This window comes from Ictidomys tridecemlineatus, chromosome 1 (assembly GCF_052094955.1).
Source record: "Ictidomys tridecemlineatus isolate mIctTri1 chromosome 1, mIctTri1.hap1, whole genome shotgun sequence".
NCBI classification, from domain to species: Eukaryota; Metazoa; Chordata; class Mammalia; order Rodentia; family Sciuridae; genus Ictidomys; species Ictidomys tridecemlineatus.
Genome location: NC_135477.1, coordinates 66,959,771 through 66,970,205, shown reverse-complemented (window position 1 = coordinate 66,970,205; position 10,435 = coordinate 66,959,771). Strand labels below are relative to the sequence as shown.

Sequence of the window (10,435 nt, the reverse complement as noted above, 5' to 3'; positions counted from 1 at the left end):
ATGTCTTTGAAGACTGCCAAATGTGCTATTAATTGACTTACAATTACAGAGTTTCATGTATGTTTCACTTTGACTTCTTCCCATAACAGGTAAAATCGACCTCGGGAAACAAGAACACCGAGCCTTGCTGGACAGCAATCATTCTGAGAGAGAAAGAGAAAATGTGGTTTCCACCTCCCATTTAGTACATACCCCCAAGAAGGGCTTGCGTGATGCTACCCCTTCATCACCTGATTTCAAAGTAAGGCATGTTTTAATACTTGTATCAAATCACCTGCCCACATCCTTGTTTTGTTCTTCTTTTTTTATTTCTGATTTTTTAGCATATCATTTCCCATATCCTCATAAAGGTGACAATCATCGTACACAGAGGGCCCCTAACTCAGGGTCACAAAAGAAAATAAGTGTCTCACCAGGAGAGGCATAAGGACAGGATTGTGCTTTCTGGAAGTCAAGCACTGTCATGCCCGCGAATGTGGAATAGAGAACTAGAAAGCAAAGCCAATAAATAGCTAAAGGAACTTGGAAGAGAGATTTTCATGCCCGAAAAAAAACCACTGTTTGAATGCTGACTATAGTTTTTCAGTCAAGAGCGGGCATTGGTACAGCTGGGCCAGTGGATATATTTCCCTATTTAGTTTTAGAAGTAAACCCCATTCTGATTCCCATAGTGAATATAATAATAAGAATCCTCACCAACAGTGTTGAAGTATTTCTGTTTCCACATGATCATAAGTGTGTATTATTTGTGTCCTCAATATTACCTTCCCAAATGGGGTAAGATGGACTCTTTGTTGAAATCTGATTTCCGTGTCCTTGATATTTGAAGACTGGGATTGTTACTACTTTTATGAGCTGAGTGATTATACATGTTCCTTTGTGTACTACGTGATTACGTGCCATTGGGTAAATGGGTTGTTTTTCTTACCAGACCTCAGTACTTTAGCTGTTTGAATATCTAGTATGGCAATCCACTGTGCAAGAGTAATTAGCAAAAAATCATCTCCTAGGTATATGCTCTCTCCTCACCCTGTTAATTGTTTCCTTTGCTATTCTAAAGATTTTATTTGAATGCGCTCACATTTTTCACTTCTTGCGAAGATGTTCTCACGTGCAATATTCCTCTTCTTAAAGTCTTATTTGATGCCTATATGCTGAGGAGTTTCTGCTGTTTTTCCTCCGGTGGCCTCCATGTTTCCCATTTGTAATATCTAGGTTTGCTATCCCTCTTGTGTTGTGTTGTGCATGGGGAGAAACAGAGATCTAGTTTCACTCTTCTTCTTATGGATATCCAGTTTGCCCAATTCCATCCGTTTTGCTTTTGCATTGGATTAAACATGTACATGATAGTTGGGTTCCTATAGACATATTCATACACGTATTTTTTTTTTACACCATTCAGACCCTGGTTCCTCTCTCTTATTTCCCTCCACCCTCAACTTGCTCTAATCTATTGGTTTATCTACCATGCATTCGTTTATGTAGTGATTTTTTATAGATATACATTAAATTGCAATTCACCATGATATAATTTCATGCTTGTAGAGTATTTTCATCAGTATTCTCTCCACTACCCTAACTGTTGTTCCTCCCGATGATATTTTACTGCTCTATTAAAGTTTGCTTTCACTTCAGGATATCCATGCCTACCTTGTTCTTTGTCAATTGCTTTACCTTCTCCCTTGATTGGAATCCTTTCAATGCTCCATATTCTCCTATGACTTATTGAATTGAGCATGGGATTCTCCACTTCCTTCCACTCATGGAAAATGGTATAAGTTCGTTCTTCAACATGTACTGAAACTTGTTCGTGTGTATACGCCTCATTGTATCATCCATTCAATATGTCGCTGCTGATAAGGGTTATGCGGCTACAGACATTGATATACTTGTGTCCCTGCAGGTCAGCTGAACACAAAAGAGGCATGGATATAAAGATCCTGGGGTGGTTCCCTTGCTTGTTTTTGGAGAAATCTCCATAGTACTTCCCACATCTCTTGCCCTAATGTGTGGTGGAACCAATTATGTGGGAGTTCAGTATTTCCTTGACGTCCTCACCAACATTTATGATCTTATTTACTCTCTTTGCTGTTGTTGTTGTTGCTGTTGTTGTTGTTGGGGATTGCTGCTGGGGTCCCTGAACCCCTGAGCCAAAACCCCATCATTTAAGTCTATAAATTTGCCTTTCTACATTCTGTTTTCTTTCTTTGCCTCATTGCTTTTACTAACATTTCAGGTGTTGTTTTGTTTAGGAGTCTCATTCTTTTCTGATTTTAGAGGAAATCCTATACTTTTTTCACCATTCCCTATGCCAGTGATTTTGCTCGGGGTACATAGCCTAGGTAATCCTGTAGTAAATGCCTGCTTTCCATGGCTTCAGAGTTTTGTCATGTGCAAATCTCTAAGTGATTGTTCTCTTTCTGTCCCTTTTTTGGTGTGGGTTTGAACTGTTACTTGAAAGCATCTGATAATAGGCAAGCAATCACTTGGATTGTGGTGTGTATTTGCTAAGAATTGCCTTGATGACCTAATACGGAGTCTGTTTTAGAGGAAGTCATATGAAGCCTGAGGACAGCACTGTTTTCTGAGGAGGTATTCCATAGACACCTGCAAAGTCCTCTTGATCAAAAAGTGCCGTTGGATTCTGCAGGAACACTTGATACTTTGTCTGAGTGAGATACGGCCTAGTGAGTTTGGCAGAGTGAAGTGACCCATACTTGTTTTATAGGTGCCCTGTGTCCCTTTCCTTGGAGGAGATTGTGGCTGATGTAATTGGGGGCATTGGTGTTCTGGGCACAGTCCTTTACCATTCTTGTAGGATGACTCCTTTTTCCAGTAGGTGTGATCTTCTTTGTAATAGAGGGTCGAAGTCTGCTTTGGCAAGTATGACAATCGCTATTAAACCTTGCTGTTGGCATCCATCAGCAGGAAATGCAAATACCATTTTCCATCCTTGCTTTCAGTGGGACTCTGTGCAGGTGAAGACATTTTCTGCTGACAATATGCAGTTGGGGCTGAATTCTTCAATTAATATTCCACGAAGTGCCTTTAATTGAAGAATCAAGCTCATTTACATTTGGTATGAATGGTGAGAGGTATATGTTACCTGGTGACATTATGCTTGAATTGAAGTGTTGGAGTCAGTCATAATTCACATTGCTTATGTACTCTAGTGAGATTTCTTCTTTCTCATGCTCCACACTGTCTGATTTTAGTGTTCTTCTCCACATGTCAGATTGTCTTAGTACCTTCAGCAGCACTTCCTCAGTGCCCCTGTATCGCTTTTAGTTTTCTCTTAGCAATTGAGTGATGGGTGCTGTGTATTGTGCTGCTTTTCTCTATTGCTTTCCTTGTTCTAGAACTTTTCTGGTGAACATTTAAGATCTTCTAAGTACAGAATCATGTTGTAGTAAAACCAAGCTAGTTTTAGCTGCGTGTTAACTATAGGAATCCCTGTCTTTCATTGATTGGCCTAATAGCACTGGTCAGTGTGCCACAGACTGCTTGGAACAGAAATGCTAAAAAGGGGGCATCCCTATCTCGTTGTTTCGTGTCTAAGAAACAAGCTTGGGGTTGTCTTCATTTCAAATGCTGTTGACCTCGCGTTTACCATAAAAAGCTTTTACAAGGATGAGGTATGTTCCTACTATCCCTTGTTTTTCTCGTGTTTCGAATTCTTATTTTGTGAAATGCTTGTCCTGCCTCTATTGAAATAACCTGGGATTCTGGTCTCTATGTGTGTTTTTATGCTGAATGGCATCTATTGTTTTGCATATCTGGAGCCCAAATTGCAACCCAAGATGAATTCCATGGGATCCTACTGGTGTCCTATCTTTTTCCTATGCTTTGGTAAGTGAATTACCCATGTATTACCAAATCTTTTCCATTTATTTTCATGAGGATTATTGGCCTCAAGTTTTGTTCCCTGATGGGTCTTTGTCTGGTTTTGGAATCGGGGTGATGTGGCATCCATAGAATGAGTCTGTCCGGATTTCCTCCATTTATTCTAAATGGAATGGTTTCAGGGGGTTTCCCATTAACTCTTTATCGAAGGACTGGTTGAACTGGGCTCAGCTTCCATCAGGTCCTGGGCTTTCCTTTGTTGGTAGGGTTCAGCGTATCTTCAATTTCATTGCTTGATTTGGATGTGTTTAAATTTCTGATGTGCATTTGGGTCGGCAATGCAGGTATAAGGTTCCCAAATAGTTTCTGATTATCCTCTCTATTTCATTGTGCTCTAAGGTGATGGATCCTTTTCATTCCAAATTTCAGGAAATCGAGTCTCGTCTTCTTGTCTTTGGATAGTGTGCATAAAGTTTGATCAAATCGATGTTTGGTTTCAAAGAACCAAGTTTGTGTATTGTTGATTTTGTTGGAACCTTGTTGTTTTCAGTTCTTCAAGTTTGGTTCTGATTTCAGTTATTTGCCATCAAGGGCTGCTTTCAGTGTTGATTTCTTCTTTTTCCATGTCCTTGAAATGTAATGGGAGGTTTGTGTTTGGGAGTTTTTCTGTACTCTTAAGGAATAAGATCAGGGTTGTGAGCCTTCTTCTCTGAACCACCTTCCGAGCATCCCTGGGAGGTGGATAGGTTGTGTGGCTCTTCTCAGTAACCTTGAAGTCTTTTTTATTTCATCTCTCGTGTCTTCTGCTCTCCAGTAGTTGATCACTCAGTCCTAGGGGGCTTGAGGGGCTCCTGTGTTTTTATTGTACTGTTGATTTCTGATTTCATTGCATAGAAGTCTGATGGATCGCCAGGCATTCTCCCTAATTGTTTCCTATGAACTGATCCTTGCTTTGTGGCATGAGATGTGGTGTGTTTCAGAAAACTATCTCTGGGCTTCTGAGAAGAAAGTGTCTTTATGTTGCTTGCTAATTCCTGGCATCCTGTGTTTCTCCTTCCCAGAATGCCCCTGAGGAAAAAGAGGAAGTAGGTGAATTTTTCCGGCAATCCAGGAATCAAGGTAATGTCTTTGAAGACTGCCAAATGTGCTATTAATTGACTTACAATTACAGAGTTTCATGTATGTTTCACTTTGACTTCTTCCCATAACAGGTAAAATCGACCTCGGGAAACAAGAACACCGAGCCTTGCTGGACAGCAATCATTCTGAGAGAGAAAGAGAAAATGTGGTTTCCACCTCCCATTTAGTACATACCCCCAAGAAGGGCTTGCGTGATGCCACCCCTTCATCACCTGATTTCAAAGTAAGGCATGTTTTAATACTTGTATCAAATCACCTGCCCACATCCTTGTTTTGTTCTTCTTTTTTTATTTCTGATTTTTTAGCATATCATTTCCCATATCCTCATAAAGGTGACAATCATCGTACACAGAGGGCCCCTAACTCAGGGTCACAAAAGAAAATAAGTGTCTCACCAGGAGAGGCATAAGGACAGGATTGTGCTTTCTGGAAGTCAAGCACTGTCATGCCCGCGAATGTGGAATAGAGAACTAGAAAGCAAAGCCAATAAATAGCTAAAGGAACTTGGAAGAGAGATTTTCATGCCCGAAAAAAAACCACTGTTTGAATGCTGACTATAGTTTTTCAGTCAAGAGCGGGCATTGGTACAGCTGGGCCAGTGGATATATTTCCCTATTTAGTTTTAGAAGTAAACCCCATTCTGATTCCCATAGTGAATATAATAATAAGAATCCTCACCAACAGTGTTGAAGTATTTCTGTTTCCACATGATCATAAGTGTGTATTATTTGTGTCCTCAATATTACCTTCCCAAATGGGGTAAGATGGACTCTTTGTTGAAATCTGATTTCCGTGTCCTTGATATTTGAAGACTGGGATTGTTACTACTTTTATGAGCTGAGTGATTATACATGTTCCTTTGTGTACTACGTGATTACGTGCCATTGGGTAAATGGGTTGTTTTTCTTACCAGACCTCAGTACTTTAGCTGTTTGAATATCTAGTATGGCAATCCACTGTGCAAGAGTAATTAGCAAAAAATCATCTCCTAGGTATATGCTTTCTCCTCACCCTGTTAATTGTTTCCTTTGCTATTCTAAAGATTTTATTTGAATGCGCTCACATTTTTCACTTCTTGCGAAGATGTTCTCACGTGCAATATTCCTCTTCTTAAAGTCTTATTTGATGCCTATATGCTGAGGAGTTTCTGCTGTTTTTCCTCCGGTGGCCTCCATGTTTCCCATTTGTAATATCTAGGTTTGCTATCCCTCTTGTGTTGTGTTGTGCATGGGGAGAAACAGAGATCTAGTTTCACTCTTCTTCTTATGGATATCCAGTTTGCCCAATTCCATCCGTTTTGCTTTTGCATTGGATTAAACATGTACATGATAGTTGGGTTCCTATAGACATATTCATACACGTATTTTTTTTTTTACACCATTCAGACCCTGGTTCCTCTCTCTTATTTCCCTCCACCCTCAACTTGCTCTAATCTATTGGTTTATCTACCATGCATTCGTTTATGTAGTGATTTTTTATAGATATACATTGAATTGCAATTCACCATGATATAATTTCATGCTTGTAGAGTATTTTCATCAATATTCTCTCCACTACCCTAACTGTTGTTCCTCCCGATGATATTTTACTGCTCTATTAAAGTTTGCTTTCACTTCAGGATATCCATGCCTACCTTGTTCTTTGTCAATTGCTTTACCTTCTCCCTTGATTGGAATCCTTTCAATGCTCCATATTCTCCTATGACTTATTGAATTGAGCATGGGATTCTCCACTTCCTTCCACTCATGGAAAATGGTATAAGTTCGTTCTTCAACATGTACTGAAACTTGTTCGTGTGTATACGCCTCATTGTATCATCCATTCAATATGTCGCTGCTGATAAGGGTTATGCGGCTACAGACATTGATACACTTGTGTCCCTGCAGGTCAGCTGAACACAAAAGAGGCATGGATATAAAGATCCTGGGGTGGTTCCCTTGCTTGTTTTTGGAGAAATCTCCATAGTACTTCCCACATCTCTTGCCCTAATGTGTGGTGGAACCAATTATGTGGGAGTTCAGTATTTCCTTGACGTCCTCACCAACATTTATGATCTTATTTATTCTCTTTGCTGTTGTTGTTGTTGCTGTTGTTGTTGTTGGGGATTGCTGCTGGGGTCCCTGAACCCCTGAGCCAAAACCCCATCATTTAAGTCTATAAATTTGCCTTTCTACATTCTGTTTTCTTTCTTTGCCTCATTGCTTTTACTAACATTTCAGGTGTTGTTTTGTTTAGGAGTCTCATTCTTTTCTGATTTTAGAGGAAATCCTATACTTTTTTCACCATTCCCTATGCCAGTGATTTTGCTCGGGGTACATAGCCTAGGTAATCCTGTAGTAAATGCCTGCTTTCCATGGCTTCAGAGTTTTGTCATGTGCAAATCTCTAAGTGATTGTTCTCTTTCTGTCCCTTTTTTGGTGTGGGTTTGAACTGTTACTTGAAAGCATCTGATAATAGGCAAGCAATCACTTGGATTGTGGTGTGTATTTGCTAAGAATTGCCTTGATGACCTAATACGGAGTCTGTTTTAGAGGAAGTCATATGAAGCCTGAGGACAGCACTGTTTTCTGAGGAGGTATTCCATAGATACCTGCAAAGTCCTCTTGATCAAAAAGTGCCGTTGGATTCTGCAGGAACACTTGATACTTTGTCTGAGTGAGATACGGCCTAGTGAGTTTGGCAGAGTGAAGTGACCCATACTTGTTTTATAGGTGCCCTGTGTCCCTTTCCTTGGAGGAGATTGTGGCTGATGTAATTGGGGGCATTGGTGTTCTGGGCACAGTCCTTTACCATTCTTGTAGGATGACTCCTTTTTCCAGTAGGTGTGATCTTCTTTGTAATAGAGGGTCCGAAGTCTGCTTTGGCAAGTATGACAATCGCTATTAAACCTTGCTGTTGGCATCCATCAGCAGGAAATGCAAATACCATTTTCCATCCTTGCTTTCAGTGGGACTCTGTGCAGGTGAAGACATTTTCTACTGACAATATGCAGTTGGGGCTGAATTCTTCAATTAATATTCCACGAAGTGCCTTTAATTGAAGAATCAAGCTCATTTACATTTGGTATGAATGGTGAGAGGTATATGTTACCTGGTGACATTATGCTTGAATTGAAGTGTTGGAGTCAGTCATAATTCACATTGCTTATGTACTCTAGTGAGATTTCTTCTTTCTCATGCTCCACACTGTCTGATTTTAGTGTTCTTCTCCACATGTCAGATTGTCTTAGTACCTTCAGCAGCACTTCCTCAGTGCCCCTGTATCGCTTTTAGTTTTCTCTTAGCAATTGAGTGATGGGTGCTGTGTATTGTGCTGCTTTTCTCTATTGCTTTCCTTGTTCTAGAACTTTTCTGGTGAACATTTAAGATCTTCTAAGTACAGAATCATGTTGTAGTAAAACCAAGCTAGTTTTAGCTGCGTGTTAACTATAGGAATCCCTGTCTTTCATTGATTGGCCTAATAGCACTGGTCAGTGTGCCACAGACTGCTTGGAACAGAAATGCTAAAAAGGGGGCATCCCTATCTCGTTGTTTCGTGTCTAAGAAACAAGCTTGGGGTTGTCTTCATTTCAAATGCTGTTGACCTCGCGTTTACCATAAAAAGCTTTTACAAGGATGAGGTATGTTCCTACTATCCCTTGTTTTTCTCGTGTTTCGAATTCTTATTTTGTGAAATGCTTGTCCTGCCTCTATTGAAATAACCTGGGATTCTGGTCTCTATGTGTGTTTTTATGCTGAATGGCATCTATTGTTTTGCATATCTGGAGCCCAAATTGCAACCCAAGATGAATTCCATGGGATCCTACTGGTGTCCTATCTTTTTCCTATGCTTTGGTAAGTGAATTACCCATGTATTACCAAATCTTTTCCATTTATTTTCATGAGGATTATTGGCCTCAAGTTTTGTTCCCTGATGGGTCTTTGTCTGGTTTTGGAATCGGGGTGATGTGGCATCCATAGAATGAGTCTGTCCGGATTTCCTCCATTTATTCTAAATGGAATGGTTTCAGGGGGTTTCCCATTAACTCTTTATCGAAGGACTGGTTGAACTGGGCTCAGCTTCCATCAGGTCCTGGGCTTTCCTTTGTTGGTAGGGTTCAGCGTATCTTCAATTTCATTGCTTGATTTGGATGTGTTTAAATTTCTGATGTGCATTTGGGTCGGCAATGCAGGTATAAGGTTCCCAAATAGTTTCTGATTATCCTCTCTATTTCATTGTGCTCTAAGGTGATGGATCCTTTTCATTCCAAATTTCAGGAAATCGAGTCTCGTCTTCTTGTCTTTGGATAGTGTGCATAAAGTTTGATCAAATCGATGTTTGGTTTCAAAGAACCAAGTTTGTGTATTGTTGATTTTGTTGGAACCTTGTTGTTTTCAGTTCTTCAAGTTTGGTTCTGATTTCAGTTATTTGCCATCAAGGGCTGCTTTCAGTGTTGATTTCTTCTTTTTCCATGTCCTTGAAATGTAATGGGAGGTTTGTGTTTGGGAGTTTTTCTGTACTCTTAAGGAATAAGATCAGGGTTGTGAGCCTTCTTCTCTGAACCACCTTCCGAGCATCCCTGGGAGGTGGATAGGTTGTGTGGCTCTTCTCAGTAACCTTGAAGTCTTTTTTATTTCATCTCTCGTGTCTTCTGCTCTCCAGTAGTTGATCACTCAGTCCTAGGGGGCTTGAGGGGCTCCTGTGTTTTTATTGTACTGTTGATTTCTGATTTCATTGCATAGAAGTCTGATGGATCGCCAGGCATTCTCCCTAATTGTTTCCTATGAACTGATCCTTGCTTTGTGGCATGAGATGTGGTGTGTTTCAGAAAACTATCTCTGGGCTTCTGAGAAGAAAGTGTCTTTATGTTGCTTGCTAATTCCTGGCATCCTGTGTTTCTCCTTCCCAGAATGCCCCTGAGGAAAAAGAGGAAGTAGGTGAATTTTTCCGGCAATCCAGGAATCAAGGTAATGTCTTTGAAGACTGCCAAATGTGCTATTAATTGACTTACAATTACAGAGTTTCATGTATGTTTCACTTTGACTTCTTCCCATAACAGGTAAAATCGACCTCGGGAAACAAGAACACCGAGCCTTGCTGGACAGCAATCATTCTGAGAGAGAAAGAGAAAATGTGGTTTCCACCTCCCATTTAGTACATACCCCCAAGAAGGGCTTGCGTGATGCCACCCCTTCATCACCTGATTTCAAAGTAAGGCATGTTTTAATACTTGTATCAAATCACCTGCCCACATCCTTGTTTTGTTCTTCTTTTTTTATTTCTGATTTTTTAGCATATCATTTCCCATATCCTCATAAAGGTGACAATCATCGTACACAGAGGGCCCCTAACTCAGGGTCACAAAAGAAAATAAGTGTCTCACCAGGAGAGGCATAAGGACAGGATTGTGCTTTCTGGAAGTCAAGCACTGTCATGCCCGCGAATGTGGAATAGAGAACTAGAAAGCAAAGCC

At 40.3% G+C, this 10,435-nt stretch overlaps 1 long non-coding RNA gene across 1 annotated transcript; it reads left to right on the top strand.

Annotated features, from left to right (window-relative positions):
- The first annotated feature begins 214 nt into the window (after positions 1–214).
- On the top strand, positions 215–10,167 carry LOC144376024 (uncharacterized). Its single transcript, XR_013436018.1, has 5 exons — positions 215–241; positions 4,905–4,962; positions 5,055–5,206; positions 9,872–9,929; positions 10,022–10,167. It is a non-coding gene; the product is annotated as an uncharacterized LOC144376024 (long non-coding RNA).
- The last annotated feature ends 268 nt before the right edge of the window (positions 10,168–10,435 follow it).